This window comes from Rhipicephalus microplus, chromosome 9 (assembly GCF_043290135.1).
Source record: "Rhipicephalus microplus isolate Deutch F79 chromosome 9, USDA_Rmic, whole genome shotgun sequence".
NCBI classification, from domain to species: Eukaryota; Metazoa; Arthropoda; class Arachnida; order Ixodida; family Ixodidae; genus Rhipicephalus; species Rhipicephalus microplus.
This window is the reverse complement of record NC_134708.1, coordinates 68,992,698-69,008,691: the sequence shown is the minus strand read 5'-3', so window position 1 is coordinate 69,008,691 and position 15,994 is coordinate 68,992,698. Positions and strand designations below refer to the sequence as shown.

At 47.2% G+C, this 15,994-nt stretch overlaps 25 non-coding genes across 25 annotated transcripts; all 25 read left to right on the top strand.

The window, feature by feature from the left end:
- The first annotated feature begins 1,469 nt into the window (after positions 1-1,469).
- On the top strand, positions 1,470-1,541 carry TRNAD-GUC (transfer RNA aspartic acid (anticodon GUC)). The gene has a single exon. It is a non-coding gene; the product is annotated as a tRNA-Asp (tRNA).
- A 513-nt stretch (positions 1,542-2,054) lies between these two features.
- TRNAD-GUC (transfer RNA aspartic acid (anticodon GUC)) lies at positions 2,055-2,126 on the top strand. Its single transcript has one exon. It is a non-coding gene; the product is annotated as a tRNA-Asp (tRNA).
- A 514-nt stretch (positions 2,127-2,640) lies between these two features.
- TRNAE-UUC (transfer RNA glutamic acid (anticodon UUC)) lies at positions 2,641-2,712 on the top strand. Its single transcript has one exon. It is a non-coding gene; the product is annotated as a tRNA-Glu (tRNA).
- A 217-nt stretch (positions 2,713-2,929) lies between these two features.
- TRNAD-GUC (transfer RNA aspartic acid (anticodon GUC)) lies at positions 2,930-3,001 on the top strand. The gene has a single exon. It is a non-coding gene; the product is annotated as a tRNA-Asp (tRNA).
- A 514-nt stretch (positions 3,002-3,515) lies between these two features.
- TRNAD-GUC (transfer RNA aspartic acid (anticodon GUC)) lies at positions 3,516-3,587 on the top strand. Its single transcript has one exon. It is a non-coding gene; the product is annotated as a tRNA-Asp (tRNA).
- Positions 3,588-3,811: 224 nt separating this feature from the next.
- On the top strand, positions 3,812-3,883 carry TRNAD-GUC (transfer RNA aspartic acid (anticodon GUC)). Its single transcript has one exon. It is a non-coding gene; the product is annotated as a tRNA-Asp (tRNA).
- A 220-nt stretch (positions 3,884-4,103) lies between these two features.
- Positions 4,104-4,175, top strand: TRNAD-GUC (transfer RNA aspartic acid (anticodon GUC)). Its single transcript has one exon. It is a non-coding gene; the product is annotated as a tRNA-Asp (tRNA).
- A 1,981-nt stretch (positions 4,176-6,156) lies between these two features.
- On the top strand, positions 6,157-6,228 carry TRNAD-GUC (transfer RNA aspartic acid (anticodon GUC)). The gene has a single exon. It is a non-coding gene; the product is annotated as a tRNA-Asp (tRNA).
- A 508-nt stretch (positions 6,229-6,736) lies between these two features.
- Positions 6,737-6,808, top strand: TRNAD-GUC (transfer RNA aspartic acid (anticodon GUC)). Its single transcript has one exon. It is a non-coding gene; the product is annotated as a tRNA-Asp (tRNA).
- A 519-nt stretch (positions 6,809-7,327) lies between these two features.
- Positions 7,328-7,399, top strand: TRNAD-GUC (transfer RNA aspartic acid (anticodon GUC)). Its single transcript has one exon. It is a non-coding gene; the product is annotated as a tRNA-Asp (tRNA).
- A 217-nt stretch (positions 7,400-7,616) lies between these two features.
- Positions 7,617-7,688, top strand: TRNAD-GUC (transfer RNA aspartic acid (anticodon GUC)). Its single transcript has one exon. It is a non-coding gene; the product is annotated as a tRNA-Asp (tRNA).
- Positions 7,689-8,201: 513 nt separating this feature from the next.
- Positions 8,202-8,273, top strand: TRNAD-GUC (transfer RNA aspartic acid (anticodon GUC)). Its single transcript has one exon. It is a non-coding gene; the product is annotated as a tRNA-Asp (tRNA).
- Positions 8,274-9,080: 807 nt separating this feature from the next.
- Positions 9,081-9,152, top strand: TRNAD-GUC (transfer RNA aspartic acid (anticodon GUC)). Its single transcript has one exon. It is a non-coding gene; the product is annotated as a tRNA-Asp (tRNA).
- Positions 9,153-9,372: 220 nt separating this feature from the next.
- Positions 9,373-9,444, top strand: TRNAD-GUC (transfer RNA aspartic acid (anticodon GUC)). Its single transcript has one exon. It is a non-coding gene; the product is annotated as a tRNA-Asp (tRNA).
- An 804-nt stretch (positions 9,445-10,248) lies between these two features.
- TRNAD-GUC (transfer RNA aspartic acid (anticodon GUC)) lies at positions 10,249-10,320 on the top strand. Its single transcript has one exon. It is a non-coding gene; the product is annotated as a tRNA-Asp (tRNA).
- Positions 10,321-10,539: 219 nt separating this feature from the next.
- Positions 10,540-10,611, top strand: TRNAD-GUC (transfer RNA aspartic acid (anticodon GUC)). The gene has a single exon. It is a non-coding gene; the product is annotated as a tRNA-Asp (tRNA).
- A 513-nt stretch (positions 10,612-11,124) lies between these two features.
- On the top strand, positions 11,125-11,196 carry TRNAD-GUC (transfer RNA aspartic acid (anticodon GUC)). Its single transcript has one exon. It is a non-coding gene; the product is annotated as a tRNA-Asp (tRNA).
- A 217-nt stretch (positions 11,197-11,413) lies between these two features.
- Positions 11,414-11,485, top strand: TRNAD-GUC (transfer RNA aspartic acid (anticodon GUC)). The gene has a single exon. It is a non-coding gene; the product is annotated as a tRNA-Asp (tRNA).
- A 513-nt stretch (positions 11,486-11,998) lies between these two features.
- On the top strand, positions 11,999-12,070 carry TRNAD-GUC (transfer RNA aspartic acid (anticodon GUC)). Its single transcript has one exon. It is a non-coding gene; the product is annotated as a tRNA-Asp (tRNA).
- Positions 12,071-13,173: 1,103 nt separating this feature from the next.
- On the top strand, positions 13,174-13,245 carry TRNAD-GUC (transfer RNA aspartic acid (anticodon GUC)). Its single transcript has one exon. It is a non-coding gene; the product is annotated as a tRNA-Asp (tRNA).
- A 220-nt stretch (positions 13,246-13,465) lies between these two features.
- TRNAD-GUC (transfer RNA aspartic acid (anticodon GUC)) lies at positions 13,466-13,537 on the top strand. Its single transcript has one exon. It is a non-coding gene; the product is annotated as a tRNA-Asp (tRNA).
- An 804-nt stretch (positions 13,538-14,341) lies between these two features.
- On the top strand, positions 14,342-14,413 carry TRNAD-GUC (transfer RNA aspartic acid (anticodon GUC)). Its single transcript has one exon. It is a non-coding gene; the product is annotated as a tRNA-Asp (tRNA).
- A 219-nt stretch (positions 14,414-14,632) lies between these two features.
- On the top strand, positions 14,633-14,704 carry TRNAD-GUC (transfer RNA aspartic acid (anticodon GUC)). Its single transcript has one exon. It is a non-coding gene; the product is annotated as a tRNA-Asp (tRNA).
- A 218-nt stretch (positions 14,705-14,922) lies between these two features.
- On the top strand, positions 14,923-14,994 carry TRNAD-GUC (transfer RNA aspartic acid (anticodon GUC)). Its single transcript has one exon. It is a non-coding gene; the product is annotated as a tRNA-Asp (tRNA).
- A 519-nt stretch (positions 14,995-15,513) lies between these two features.
- On the top strand, positions 15,514-15,585 carry TRNAD-GUC (transfer RNA aspartic acid (anticodon GUC)). Its single transcript has one exon. It is a non-coding gene; the product is annotated as a tRNA-Asp (tRNA).
- Positions 15,586-15,994: the final 409 nt, after the last annotated feature.

The window sequence follows — 15,994 nt, the reverse complement described above, 5'->3', positions numbered from 1 at the left end:
GCATACACATATCCTCGTTAGTATAGTGGTCAGTATCCCCGCCTGTCACGCGGGAGACCGGGGTTTAATTCCCCGACAGGGAGCAGTAATTTTTTAGTTACCATAGGGTGGAAATTCAACCTGCACTAATATATCATTCGGCAAAATAATCTTCGTTTTCTCCATCTCCTCCAGAGTAAGCTAATATAATGGGGAAGCTCTAGCGCCAGGTGTTCTTTTTTTCTGTCCCATTGAAACAGTCACTTCAAGCTAGAGTTGTGATCTCGCAGACAATACCGTCGTGTCTGCCGTGCATGCGCATATCCTCCTTAGTATAGTGGCCAGTATCCCCGCCTGTCACGCGGGAGACCGGGGTTTAATTCCCCGACGGGGAGCAGTAATTTTTTAGTTACCATAGGGAAGAAATTCAACCTTCACTAATATATCATTCGGCAAAATAATCTTCGTTTTCTCCATCTCCTCCAGAGTAAGCTAATATAATGGGGAAGCTCTAGCGCCAGGTGTTCTTTTTTTCTGTCCCACTGAAACAGTCATGTCAAGCTAGAGTTGTGATCTTGCTGAACACACCGTCGTGTCGGCCGTGCATGCGCATATCCTCGTTAGTATAGTTGTCAGTATCCCCGCCTGTCACGCGGGAGACCGGTGTTCGATTCCCCGACGGGGAGCAGTAATTTTTAAGTTACCATAGTGTGGAAATTCAACCTGCACTAATATATCATTCGGCAAAATAATCTTCGTTTTCTCCATCTCCCCCAGAGTAAGCTAATATAATGGGAAAGCTCTAGCGCCAGGTGTTCTTTTTTTCTGTCGCACTGAAACAGTCATGTCAAGCTAGAGTTGTGATCTCGCAGACAGCACCGTCGTGTCTGCCGTGCATGCGCATATCCTCGTTAGTATAGTGGTCAGTATCCCCGCCTGTCACGTGGGAGACCGGGGTTTGATTCCCTGATGGGCAGCATTAATTTTTTAGTTTCCATAGGTTGGAAATTGACCGGCACTGCTATACCATTCTGCAAAATAATCTTCGTTCTCTCCATCTCCTCCAGAGTAAGCTAATAGAATGGGAAAACTCTAGCGCCAGGTGTCTTTGTTTTTTTTCCTCTCCCACTGAAACAGTCATGTCAAGCTAGAGTTGTGATCTCGCAGACAGCACCGTCGTGTCTGCCGTCGTGCGCATATCCTCGTTAGTATAGTGGTCAGTATCCCTGCCAGTCACGCAGAAGACCGGGGTTTAATTCCCCGACGGGGAGCAGTAATTTTTTAGTTACCATAGGGCGGAAATTCAACCTGCACTAATATATCATTCGGCAAAATAATCTTCGTTTTCTCCATCTCCTCCAGAGTAAGCTAATATAATGGGGAAGCTCTAGCGCCAGGTGTTCTTTTTTTCTGTCCCACTGAAACAGTCATGTCAAGCTAGAGTTGTGATCTCGCTGACAACACCGTCGTGTCAGCCGTGCATGCGCATATCCTCGTTAGTATAGTTGTCAGTATCCCCGCCTGTCACGCGGGAGACCGGGGTTCGATTCCCCGACGGGGAGCAGTAATTTTTTAGCTACCATAGGGTGGAAATTCAACCTGCACTAATATATCATTCGGCAAAATAATCTTCGTTTTCTCCATCTCCCCCGGAGTAAGCTAATATAATGAGGAAGCTCTAGCGCAAGGAGTGTTTTTTCTGTCCCACTGAAAAAGTCATGTCAAGCGAGAGTTGGGATCTCGCTGACAACACCGTCGTGTCTGCCGTGCATGCGCATATCCTCGTTAGTATAGTGGTTAGTATCCCCGCCTGTCACGCGGGAGACCGGGGTTCGATTGCCGAACGGGGAGCAGTAATTTTTTAGTTACCATAGAGGGGAAATTGAACCTGCACTGCTATACTAATCGGCAAAATAATCTTCGTTCTCTCCATCTCCTCCAGAGTAAGCTAATATAATGGGGAAACTCTAGCGCCAGGTGTCTTTGTTTTTTTTCCTCTCCCACTGAAACAGTCATGTCAAGCTAGAGTTGTGATCTCGCAGACAATACCGTCGAGTCTGCCGTCGATGCGCATATCCTCGTTAGTATAGTGATCAGTATCCCCGCCTGTCACGCGGGAGACCGGGGTTCGATTCCCCGACGGGGAGCAGTGATCTTTTAGTTACCATAGGGTGGAAATTCAACCTGCACTAATATACCATTCGGCAAAATAATCTTCGTTTACTCCATCTCCTCCAGAGTAAGCTAATATAATGGAGAAGCTCTAGTTCCAGGTTTCTGTTTTTTTTCTCTCCCACTGAAACAGTCGTGTCAAGCAAGAGTGTTGATCTCACAGACAACACCGTCGTGTCTGCCGTCATGCGCATATCTTCGTTAGTATAGTGGTCAGTATCCCTGCCTGTCACGCGGGAGACCGGGGTTTAATTCCCCGACGGGGTGCAGTAATTTTTTAGTTACCATAGGGTGGAAATTGAACTTGCACTGCTATACCAATCGGCAAAATAATCTTCGTTCTCTCCATCTTCTCCAGAGTAAGCTAATAGAATGGGAAAACTCTAGCTCCAGGTGTCTGTTTTTTTTCCTCTCCCACTGAAACAGTCATGTCAAGCTAGAGTTGTGATCTCGCTGACAACACCATCGTGTCTGCCGTGCATGCGCAAATCCTCGTTAGTATAGTTGTCAGTATCCCCGCCTTTCACGCGGGAGACCGGGGTTCGATTCCCCGACGGGGAGCAGTAATTTTTAAGTTACCATAGTGTGGAAATTCAACCTGCACTAGATATCATTCGGCAAAATAATCTTTGTTTTCTCCATCTCCCCCAGAGTAAGCTAATATAATGGGGAAGCTCTAGCGCCAGGTGTTTTTTTTTCTGTCCCACTGAAAAAGTCATGTCTAGCTAGAGTTGTGATCTCGCTGACAGCACCGTCGTGTCTGCCATGCATGCGCATATCCTCGTTAGTATAGTGGTCAGTATCCCCGCCTGTCACGCGGGAGACCGGGGTTCGATTCCCCGACGGGGAGCAGTAATCTTTTAGTTACCATAGGGTGGAAATTCAACCTGCACTAATATATCATTCGGCAAAATAATCTTCGTTTTCTCCATCTCCCTCGGAGTGAGCTAATATAATGGGGAAGCTCTAGCGCCAGGTGTTTTTTTTTCTGTCCCACTGAAAAAGTCATGTCAAGCGAGAGTTGTGATCTCGCTGACGAAACCGTCGTGTCTGCCGTGCATGCGCATATCCTCGTTAGTAGAGTGGTCAGTATCCCCGCCTGTCACGCGGGAGACCGGGGTTCGATTGCCGAACGGGGAGCAGTAATTTTTTAGTTACCATAGAGTGGAAATTGAACCTGCACTGCTATAGCAATCGGCAAAATAATCTTCGTTCTCTCCATCTCCTCCAGAGTAAGCTAATATAATGGGGAAACTCTAGCGCCAGGTGTCTTTGTATTTTTTCTTCTCCCAGTGAAACAGTCATGTCAAGCTAGAGTTGTGATCTCGCTGACAACACCGTCGTGTCTTCCGTGCATACACATGTCCTCGTTAGTATAGTGGTCAGTATCCCCGCCTGTCACGCGGGAGACCGGGGTTCGATTCCCCGACGGGGAGCAGTAATTTTTTAGTTACCAAAGGGTGGAAATTGAACCTGCACTGCTATACCATTCGGCAAAATAATCTTCGTTTTCTCCATCTCCTCCAGAGTAAGCTAACATAATGTGGAAGCTCTAGCGCCAGGTGTCTTTGTTTTTTTTCCTCTCCCACTGAAACAGTCATTTCAAGCTAGAGTTGTGATCTCGCAGACAATACCGTCGTGTCTGCCGTGCATGCGCATATCCTCGTTAGTATAGTGGTCAGTATCCCCGCCTGTCACGCGGGAGACCGGGGTTCGATTCCCCGACGGGGAGCAGTAATCTTTTAGTTACCATAGGGTGGAAATTCAACCTGCACTAATATACCATTCGGCAAAATAAACTTCGTTTACTCCATCTCCTCCAGAGTAAGCTAATATAATGGAGAAGCTCTAGTTCCAGGTGTCTGTTTTTTTTCTCTCCCACTGAAACAGTCGTGTCAAGCAAGAGTGTTGATCTCGCAGACAACACCGTCTAGTCTGCCGTCCTGCGCATATCCTCGTTAGTATAGTGGTCAGTATCCCTGCCTGTCACGCGGGAGACCGGGGTTTAATTCCCCGACGGGGAGCAGTGATTTTTTAGTTGCCATAGGGTGGAAATTGAACCTGTACTGCTATACCAATTGGCAAAATTATCTTCGTTCTCTCCATCTCCTCCAGAGTAAGCTAATATAATGGGAAAACTCTAGCGCCAGGTGTCTTTGTTTTTTCCCTCTCCCACTGAAACAGTCATGTCAAGCTAGAGTTGTGATCTCGCTGACAACACCGTCGTGTCTTCCGTGCATACACATATCCTCGTTAGTATAGTGATCAGTATCCCCGCCTGTCACGCGGGAGACCGGGGTTTGATTCCCCGACATGGAGCAGTAATTTTTTAGTTACCATAGGGTGGAAATTCAACCTGCACTAATATACCATTCGGCAAAATATTCTTCGTTTTCTCCATCTCCTCCAGAGTAAGCTATTATATTGGGGAAGCTCTAGCGCCAGGTGTCTGTTTTTTTTCTTTCCCACTGAAACAGTCGTGCCAAGCTAGAGTGTTGATCTCGCAGACAAAACCGTCGTGTCTGCCGTCGTGCGCATAACCTCGTTAGTATAGTGGTCAGTATCCCTGCCTGTCATGCAGAAGACCGGGGTTTAATTCCCCGACGGGGAGGAGTAATTTTTTAGTTACCATAGGGCGGAAATTCAACCTGCACTAATATATCATTCGGCAAAATAATCTTCGTTTTCGCCATCTCCTCCAGAGTAAGCTAATATAATGGGGAAGCTCTAGCGCCAGGTGTTCTTTTTTTCTGTCCCACTGAAACAGTCATGTCAAGCTAGAGTTGTGATCTCGCTGACAACACCGTCGTGTCAGCCGTGCATGCGCATATCCTCGTTAGTATAGTGGTCAGTATCCCCGCCTGTCACGCGGGAGACCGGGGTTCGATTGCCGAACGGGGAGCAGTAATTTTTTAGTTACCATAGAGGGGAAATTGAACCTGCACTGCTATACCAATCGGCAAAATAATCTTCGTTCTCTCCATCTCCTACAGAGTAAGCTAATATAATGGGGAAACTCTAGCGCCAGGTGTCTTTGTTTTTTTTTCCTCTCCCACTGAAACAGTCATGTCAAGCTAGAGTTGTGATCTCGCTGACAACACCGTCGTGTCGGCCGTGCATGCGCATAACCTCGTTAGTATAGTTGTCAGTATCCCCGCCTGTCACGCGGGAGACCGGGGTTCGATTGCCGAACGGGGAGCAGTAATTTTTTAGTTACCATAGAGGGGAAATTGAACCTGCACTGCTATACCAATCGGCAAATTAATCCTCGTTCTCTCCATCTCCTGTAGAGTAAGCTAATATAATGGGAAAACTCTAGCGCCAGGTGTCTTTGTTTTTTCCCTCTCCCACTGAAACAGTCATGTCAAGCTAGAGTTGTGATCTCGCTGACAACACCGTCGTGTCTTCCGTGCATACACATATCCTCGTTAGTATAGTGGTCAGTATCCCCGCCTGTCACGCGGGAGACCGGGGTTTAATTCCCCGACAGGGAGCAGTAATTTTTTAGTTACCATAGGGTGGAAATTCAACCTGCACTAATATATCATTCGGCAAAATAATCTTCGTTTTCTCCATCTCCTCCAGAGTAAGCTAATATAATGGGGAAGCTCTAGCGCCAGGTGTTCTTTTTTTCTGTCCCACTGAAACAGTCACTTCAAGCTAGAGTTGTGATCTCGCAGACAATACCGTCGTGTCTGCCGTGCATGCGCATATCCTCCTTAGTATAGTGGCCAGTATCCCCGCCTGTCACGCGGGAGACCGGGGTTTAATTCCCCGACGGGGAGCAGTAATTTTTTTAGTTACCATAGGGAAGAAATTCAACCTGCACTAATATATCATTCGGCAAAATAATCTTCGTTTTCTCCATCTCCTCCAGAGTAAGCTAATATAATGGGGAAGCTCTAGCGCCAGGTGTTCTTTTTTTCTGTCCCACTGAAACAGTCATGTCAAGCTAGAGTTGTGATCTTGCTGAACACACCGTCGTGTCGGCCGTGCATGCGCATATCCTCGTTAGTATAGTTGTCAGTATCCCCGCCTGTCACGCGGGAGACCGGGGTTCGATTCCCCGACGGGGAGCAGTAATTTTTAGGTTACCATAGTGTGGAAATTCAACCTGCACTAATATATCATTCGGCAAAATAATCTTCGTTTTCTCCATCTCCCCCAGAGTAAGCTAATATAATGGGAAAGCTCTAGCGCCAGGTGTTCTTTTTTTCTGTCGCACTGAAACAGTCATGTCAAGCTAGAGTTGTGATCTCGCTGACAACACCGTCGTGTCAGCCGTGCATGCGCATATCCTCGTTAGTATAGTTGTCAGTATCCCCGCCTGTCACGTGGGAGACCGGGGTTCGATTCCCCGACGGGGAGCAAAAATTGTTTAGTTACCATAGGGTGGAAATTCAACCTGCACTAATATATCATTCGGCAAAATAATCTTCGTTTTCTCCATCTCCCCCGGAGTAAGCTAATATAAAGGGGAAGCTCTAGCGCAAGGTGTTTTTTTTCTGTCCCACTGAAAAAGTCATGTCAAGCGAGAGTTGGGATCTCGCTGACAACACCGTCGTGTCTGCCGTGCATGCGCATATCCTCGTTAGTATAGTGGTCAGTATCCCCGCCTGTCACGCGGGAGACCGGGGTTTAATTCCCCGACGGGGAGCAGTAATTTTTTAGTTACCATAGGGTGGAAATTGAACTTGCACTGCTATACCAATCGGCAAAATCATCTTCGTTCTCTCCATCTCCTCCAGAGTAAGCTAATAGAATGGGAAAACTCTAGCGCCAGGTGTCTTTGTTTTTTTTCCTCTCCCACTGAAACAGTCATGTCAAGCTAGAGTTGTGATCTCGCAGACAGCACCGTCGTGTCTGCCGTGCATGCGCATACCCTCGTTAGTATAGTGGTCAGTATCCCCGCCTGTCACGTGGGAGACCGGGGTTCGATTCCCTGATGGGCAGCATTAATTTTTTAGTTTCCATAGGTTGGAAATTGACCGGCACTGCTATACCATTCTGCAAAATAATCTTCGTTCTCTCCATCTCCTCCAGAGTAAGCTAATATAATGTGGAAGCTCTAGCGCCAGGTGTCTTTGTTTTTTTTCCTCTCCCACTGAAACGGTCATGTCAAGCTAAAGTTGTGATCTCGAAGACAATACCGTCGTGTCTGCCGTGCATGCGCATATCCTCGTTAGTATAGTGGTCAGTATCCCCGCCTGTCACGCGGGAGACCGGGGTTCGATTCCCCGACGGGGAGCAGTAATTGTTTATTTACCATAGGGTGGAAATTCAACCTGCACTAATATATCATTCGGCAAAATAATCTTCGTTTTCTCCATCTCCCCCGGAGTAAGCTAATATAATGAGGAAGCTCTAGCGCAAGGAGTGTTTTTTCTGTCCCACTGAAACAGTCATGTCAAGCTAGAGTTGTGATCTCGCTGACAACACCGTCGTGTCAGCCGTGCATGCGCATATCCTCGTTAGTATAGTTGTCAGTATCCCCGCCTGTCACGCGGGAGACCGGGGTTCGATTCCCCGACGGGGAGCAGTAATTTTTTAGTTACCATAGGGTGGAAATTCAACCTGCACTAATATATCATTCGGCAAAATAATCTTCGTTTTCTCCATCTCCCCCGGAGTAAGCTAATATAATGAGGAAGCTCTAGCGCAAGGAGTGTTTTTTCTGTCCCACTGAAAAAGTCATGTCAAGCGAGAGTTGGGATCTCGCTGACAACACCGTCGTGTCTGCCGTGCATGCGCATATCCTCGTTAGTATAGTGGTTAGTATCCCCGCCTGTCACGCGGGAGACCGGGGTTCGATTGCCGAACGGGGAGCAGTAATTTTTTAGTTACCATAGAGGGGAAATTGAACCTGCACTGCTATACTAATCGGCAAAATAATCTTCGTTCTCTCCATCTCCTCCAGAGTAAGCTAATATAATGGGGAAACTCTAGCGCCAGGTGTCTTTGTTTTTTTTCCTCTCCCACTGGAACAGTCATGTCAAGCTAGAGTTGTGATCTCGCAGACAATACCGTCGAGTCTGCCGTCGATGCGCATATCCTCGTTAGTATAGTGGTCAGTATCCCCGCCTGTCACGCGGGAGACCGGGGTTCGATTCCCCGACGGGGAGCAGTAATCTTTTAGTTACCATAGGGTGGAAATTCAACCTGCACTAATATACCATTCGGCAAAATAATTTTCGTTTACTCCATCTCCTCCAGAGTAAGCTAATATAATGGAGAAGCTCTAGTTCCAGGTTTCTGTTTTTTTTCTCTCCCACTGAAACAGTCGTGTCAAGCAAGAGTGTTGATCTCACAGACAACACCGTCGTGTCTGCTGTCATGCGCATATCTTCGTTAGTATAGTGGTCAGTATCCCTGCCTGTCACGCGGGAGACCGGGGTTTAATTCCCCGACGGGGTGCAGTAATTTTTTAGTTACCATAGGGTGGAAATTGAACTTGCACTGCTATACCAATCGGCAAAATAATCTTCGTTCTCTCCATCTCCCCCAGAGTAAGCTAATATAATGGGGAATCTCTAGCGCCAGGTGTTCTTTTTTTCTGTCCCACTGAAACAGTCATGTCAAGCTAGAGTTGTGATCTCGCTGACAACACCGTCGTGTCAGCCGTGCATGCGCATATCCTCGTTAGTATAGTGGTCAGTATCCCCGCCTGTCACGCGGGAGACCGGGGTTCGATTGCCGAACGGGGAGCAGTAATTTTTTAGTTACCATAGAGGGGAAAATGAACCTGCACTGCTATACCAATCGACAAAATAATCTTCGTTCTCTCCATCTCCTACAGAGTAAGCTAATATAATGGGGAAACTCTAGCGCCAGGTGTCTTTGTTTTTTTTCCTCTCCCACTGAAACAGTCATGTCAAGCTAGAGTTGTGATCTCGCAGACAATACCGTCGTGTCTGCCGTGCATGCGCATATCCTCGTTAGTATAGTGGTCAGTATCCCCGCCTGTCACGCGGGAGACCGGGGTTCGATTCCCCGATGGGGAGCAGTAATCATTTAGTTACCATAGGGTGGAAATTCAACCTGCACTACTATACCATTCGGCAAAATAATCTTCGTTTACTCCATCTCCTCCAGAGTAAGCTAATATAATGGAAAAGCTCTAGTTCCCGGTGTCTGTTTTTTTTCTCTCCCACTGAAACAGTCGTGTCAAGCAAGAGTGTTGATCTCGCAGGCAACACCGTCTAGTCTGCCGTCCTGCGCATATCCTCGTTAGTATAGTGGTCAGTATCCCTGCCTGTCACGCGGGAGACCGGGGTTTAATTCCCCGACGGGGAGCAGTGATTTTTTAGTTGCCATAGGGTGGAAATTGAACCTGCACTGCTATACAATTCGGCAAAATAATCCTCGTTCTCTCCATCTCCTGCAGAGTAAGCTAATATAATGGGAAAACTCTAGCGCCAGGTGTCTTTGTTTTTTCCCTCTCCCACTGAAACAGTCATGTCAAGCTAGAGTTGTGATCTCGCTGACAACACCGTCGTGTCTTCCGTGCATACACATATCCTCGTTAGTATAGTAGTCAGTATCCCCGCCTGTCACGCGGGAGACCGGGGTTTAATTCCCCGACAGGGAGCAGTAATTTTTTAGTTACCATAGGGTGGAAATTCAACCTGCACTAATATATCATTCGGCAAAATAATCTTCGTTTTCTCCATCTCCTCCAGATTAAGCTAATATAATGGGGAAGCTCTAGCGCCAGGTGTTCTTTTTTTCTGTCCCACTGAAACAGTCACTTCAAGCTAGAGTTGTGATCTCGCAGACAATACCGTCGTGTCTGCCGTGCATGCGCATATCCTCCTTAGTATAGTGGCCAGTATTCCGCCTGTCACGCGGGAGACCGGGGTTTAATTCCCCGACAGGGAGCAGTAATTTTTTAGTTACCATAGGGAAGAAATTCAACCTGCACTAATATATCATTCGGCAAAATAATCTTCGTTTTCTCCATCTCCTCCAGAGTAAGCTAATATAATGGGGAAGCTCTAGCGCCAGGTGTTCTTTTTTTCTGTCCCACTGAAACAGTCATGTCAAGCTAGAGTTGTGATCTTGCTGAAGACACCGTCGTGTCGGCCGTGCATGCGCATATCCTCGTTAGTATAGTTGTCAGTATCCCCGCCTGTCACGCGGGAGACCGGGGTTCGATTCCCCGACGGGGAGCAGTAATTTTTAAGTTACCATAGTGTGGAAATTCAACCTGCACTAATATATCATTCGGCAAAATAATCTTCGTTTTCTCCATCTCCCCCAGAGTAAGCTAATATAATGGGGAAGCTCTAGCGCCAGGTGTTCTTTTTTTCTGTCCCACTGAAACAGTCATGTCAAGCTAGAGTTGTGATCTCGCTGACAACACCGTCGTGTCAGCCGTGCATGCGCATATCCTCGTTAGTATAGTTGTCAGTATCCCCGCCTGTCACGCGGGAGACCGGGGTTCGATTCCCCGACGGGGAGCAGTAATTGTTTAGTTACCATAGGGTGGAAATTCAACCTGCACTAATATATCATTCGGCAAAATAATCTTCGTTTTCTCCATCTCCCCCGGAGTAAGCTAATATAAAGGGGAAGCTCTAGCGCAAGGTGTTTTTTTTTCTGTCCCACTGAAACAGTCATGTCAAGCTAGAGTTGTGATCTCGCAGACAGCACCGTCGTGTCTGCCGTGCATGCGCATACCCTCGTTAGTATAGTGGTCAGTATCCCCGCCTGTCACGTGGGAGACCGGGGTTCGATTCCCTGATGGGCAGCATTAATTTTTTAGTTTCCATAGGTTGGAAATTGACCGGCACTGCTATACCATTCTGCAAAATAATCTTCGTTCTCTCCATCTCCTCCAGAGTAAGCTAATATAATGTGGAAGCTCTAGCGCCAGGTGTCTTTGTTTTTTTTCCTCTCCCACTGAAACGGTCATGTCAAGCTAAAGTTGTCATCTCGAAGACAATACCGTCGTGTCTGCCGTGCATGCGCATATCCTCGTTAGTATAGTGGTCAGTATCCCCGCCTGTCACGCGGGAGACCGGGGTTCGATTCCCCGACGGGGAGCAGTAATTGTTTATTTACCATAGGGTGGAAATTCAACCTGCACTAATATATCATTCGGCAAAATAATCTTCGTTTTCTCCATCTCCCCCGGAGTAAGCTAATATAATGAGGAAGCTCTAGCGCAAGGAGTGTTTTTTCTGTCCCACTGAAACAGTCATGTCAAGCTAGAGTTGTGATCTCGCTGACAACACCGTCGTGTCAGCCGTGCATGCGCATATCCTCGTTAGTATAGTTGTCAGTATCCCCGCCTGTCACGCGGGAGACCGGGGTTCGATTCCCCGACGGGGAGCAGTAATTTTTTAGTTACCATAGGGTGGAAATTCAACCTGCACTAATATATCATTCGGCAAAATAATCTTCGTTTTCTCCATCTCCCCCGGAGTAAGCTAATATAATGAGGAAGCTCTAGCGCAAGGAGTGTTTTTTCTGTCCCACTGAAAAAGTCATGTCAAGCGAGAGTTGGGATCTCGCTGACAACACCGTCGTGTCTGCCGTGCATGCGCATATCCTCGTTAGTATAGTGGTTAGTATCCCCGCCTGTCACGCGGGAGACCGGGGTTCGATTGCCGAACGGGGAGCAGTAATTTTTTAGTTACCATAGAGGGGAAATTGAACCTGCACTGCTATACTAATCGGCAAAATAATCTTCGTTCTCTCCATCTCCTCCAGAGTAAGCTAATATAATGGGGAAACTCTAGCGCCAGGTGTCTTTGTTTTTTTTCCTCTCCCACTGGAACAGTCATGTCAAGCTAGAGTTGTGATCTCGCAGACAATACCGTCGAGTCTGCCGTCGATGCGCATATCCTCGTTAGTATAGTGGTCAGTATCCCCGCCTGTCACGCGGGAGACCGGGGTTCGATTCCCCGACGGGGAGCAGGAATCTTTTAGTTACCATAGGGTGGAAATTCAACCTGCACTAATATACCATTCGGCAAAATAATTTTCGTTTACTCCATCTCCTCCAGAGTAAGCTAATATAATGGAGAAGCTCTAGTTCCAGGTTTCTGTTTTTTTTCTCTCCCACTGAAACAGTCGTGTCAAGCAAGAGTGTTGATCTCACAGACAACACCGTCGTGTCTGCTGTCATGCGCATATCTTCGTTAGTATAGTGGTCAGTATCCCTGCCTGTCACGCGGGAGACCGGGGTTTAATTCCCCGACGGGGTGCAGTAATTTTTTAGTTACCATAGGGTGGAAATTGAACTTGCACTGCTATACCAATCGGCAAAATAATCTTCGTTCTCTCCATCTTCTCCAGAGTAAGCTAATAGAATGGGAAAACTCTAGCGCCAGGTGTCTTTGTTTTTTTTCCTCTCCCACTGAAACAGTCATGTCAAGCTAGAGTTGTGATCTCGCTGACAACACCGTCGTGTCGGCCGTGCATGCGCATAACCTCGTTAGTATAGTTGTCAGTATCCCCGCCTGTCACGCGGGAGACCGGGGTTCGATTCCCCGACGGGGAGCAGTAATTTTTAAAATACCATAGTGTGGAAATTCAACCTGCACTAATATATCATTCGGCAAAATAATCTTCGTTTTCTCCATCTCCCCCAGAGTAAGCTAATATAATGGGGAATCTCTAGCGCCAGGTGTTCTTTTTTTCTGTCCCACTGAAACAGTCATGTCAAGCTAGAGTTGTGATCTCGCTGACAACACCGTCGTGTCAGCCGTGCATGCGCATATCCTCGTTAGTATAGTGGTCAGTATCCCCGCCTGTCACGCGGGAGACCGGGGTTCGATTGCCGAACGGGGAGCAGTAATTTTTTAGTTACCATAGAGGGGAAAATGAACCTGCACTGCTATACCAATCGGCAAAATAATCTTCGTTCTCTCCATCTCCTACAGAGTAAGCTAATATAATGGGGAAACTCTAGCGCCAGGTGTCTTTGTTTTTTTTCCTCTCCCACTGAAACAGTCATGTCAAGCTAGAGTTGTGATCTCGCAGACAATACCGTCGTGTCTGCCGTGCATGCGCATATCCTCGTTAGTATAGTGGTCAGTATCCCCGCCTGTCACGCGGGAGACCGGGGTTCGATTCCCCGATGGGGAGCAGTAATCATTTAGTTACCATAGGGTGGAAATTCAACCTGCACTACTATACCATTCGGCAAAATAATCTTCGTTTACTCCATCTCCTCCAGAGTAAGCTAATATAATGGAAAAGCTCTAGTTCCCGGTGTCTGTTTTTTTTCTCTCCCACTGAAACAGTCGTGTCAAGCAAGAGTGTTGATCTCGCAGACAACACCGTCTAGTCTGCCGTCCTGCGCATATCCTCGTTAGTATAGTGGTCAGTATCCCTGCCTGTCACGCGGGAGACCGGGGTTTAATTCCCCGACGGGGAGCAGTGATTTTTTAGTTGCCATAGGGTGGAAATTGAACCTGCACTGCTATACAATTCGGCAAAATAATCCTCGTTCTCTCCATCTCCTGCAGAGTAAGCTAATATAATGGGAAAACTCTAGCGCCAGGTGTCTTTGTTTTTTCCCTCTCCCACTGAAACAGTCATGTCAAGCTAGAGTTGTGATCTCGCTGACAACACCGTCGTGTCTTCCGTGCATACACATATCCTCGTTAGTATAGTGGTCAGTATCCCCGCCTGTCACGCGGGAGACCGGGGTTTAATTCCCCGACAGGGAGCAGTAATTTTTTAGTTACCATAGGGTGGAAATTCAACCTGCACTAATATATCATTCGGCAAAATAATCTTCGTTTTCTCCATCTCCTCCAGATTAAGCTAATATAATGGGGAAGCTCTAGCGCCAGGTGTTCTTTTTTTCTGTCCCACTGAAACAGTCACTTCAAGCTAGAGTTGTGATCTCGCAGACAATACCGTCGTGTCTGCCGTGCATGCGCATATCCTCCTTAGTATAGTGGCCAGTATTCCGCCTGTCACGCGGGAGACCGGGGTTTAATTCCCCGACGGGGAGCAGTAATTTTTTAGTTACCATAGGGAAGAAATTCAACCTGCACTAATATATCATTCGGCAAAATAATCTTCGTTTTCTCCATCTCCTCCAGAGTAAGCTAATATAATGGGGAAGCTCTAGCGCCAGGTGTTCTTTTTTTCTGTCCCACTGAAACAGTCATGTCAAGCTAGAGTTGTGATCTTGCTGAAGACACCGTCGTGTCGGCCGTGCATGCGCATATCCTCGTTAGTATAGTTGTCAGTATCCCCGCCTGTCACGCGGGAGACCGGGGTTCGATTCCCCGACGGGGAGCAGTAATTTTTAAGTTACCATAGTGTGGAAATTCAACCTGCACTAATATATCATTCGGCAAAATAATCTTCGTTTTCTCCATCTCCCCCAGAGTAAGCTAATATAATGGGGAAGCTCTAGCGCCAGGTGTTCTTTTTTTCTGTCCCACTGAAACAGTCATGTCAAGCTAGAGTTGTGATCTCGCTGACAACACCGTCGTGTCAGCCGTGCATGCGCATATCCTCGTTAGTATAGTTGTCAGTATCCCCGCCTGTCACGCGGGAGACCGGGGTTCGATTCCCCGACGGGGAGCAGTAATTGTTTAGTTACCATAGGGTGGAAATTCAACCTGCACTAATATATCATTCGGCAAAATAATCTTCGTTTTCTCCATCTCCCCCGGAGTAAGCTAATATAAAGGGGAAGCTCTAGCGCAAGGTGTTTTTTTTTCTGTCCCACTGAAAAAGTCATGTCAAGCGAGAGTTGGGATCTCGCTGACAACACCGTCGTGTCTGCCGTGCATGCGCATATCCTCGTTAGTATAGTGGTCAGTATCCCCGCCTGTCACGCGGGAGACCGGGGTTTAATTCCCCGACGGGGAGCAGTAATTTTTTAGTTACCATAGGGTGGAAATTGAACTTGCACTGCTATACCAATCGGCAAAATAATCTTCGTTCTCTCCATCTCCTCCAGAGTAAGCTAATAGAATGGGAAAACTCTAGCGCCAGGTGTCTTTGTTTTTTTTCCTCTCCCACTGAAACAGTCATGTCAAGCTAGAGTTGTGATCTCGCAGACAGCACCGTCGTGTCTGCCGTGCATGCGCATATCCTCGTTAGTATAGTGGCCAGTATCCCCGCCTGTCACGTGGGAGACCGGGGTTCGGTTCCCTGATGGGCAGCATTAATTTTTTAGTTTCCATAGGTTGGAAATTGACCGGCACTGCTATACCATTCTGCAAAATAATCTTCGTTCTCTCTATCTCCTCCAGAGTAAGCTAATATAATGTGGAAGCTCTAGCGCCAGGTGTCTTTGTTTTTTTTCCTCTCCCACTGAAACGGTCATGTCAAGCTAGAGTTGTGATCTCGAAGACAATACCGTCGTGTCTGCCGTGCATGCGCATATCCTCGTTAGTATAGTGGTCAGTATCCCCGCCTGTCACGCGGGAGACCGGGGTTCGATTCCCCGACGGGGAGCAGTAATCTTTTAGTTACCATAGGGTGGAAATTCAACCTGCACTAATATACCATTCGGCAAAATAATCTTCGTTTTCTCCATCTCCTCCAGAGTAAGCTATTATATTGAGGAAGCTCTAGCGCCAGGTGTCTGTTTTTTTTTCTTTCCCACTGAAACAGTCGTGTCAAGCTAGAGTGTTGATCTCGCAGACAAAACCGTCGTGTCTGCCGTTGTGCGCATATCCTCGTTAGTATAGTGGTCAGTATCCCTGCCTGTCACGCAGAAGACCGGGGTTTAATTCCCCGACGGGGAGCAGTAATTTTTTAGTTACCATAGAGGGGAAATTGAACCTGCACTGCTATACTAATCGGCAAAATAATCTTCGTTCTCTCCATCTCCTCCAGAGTAAGCTAATATAATGGGGAAACT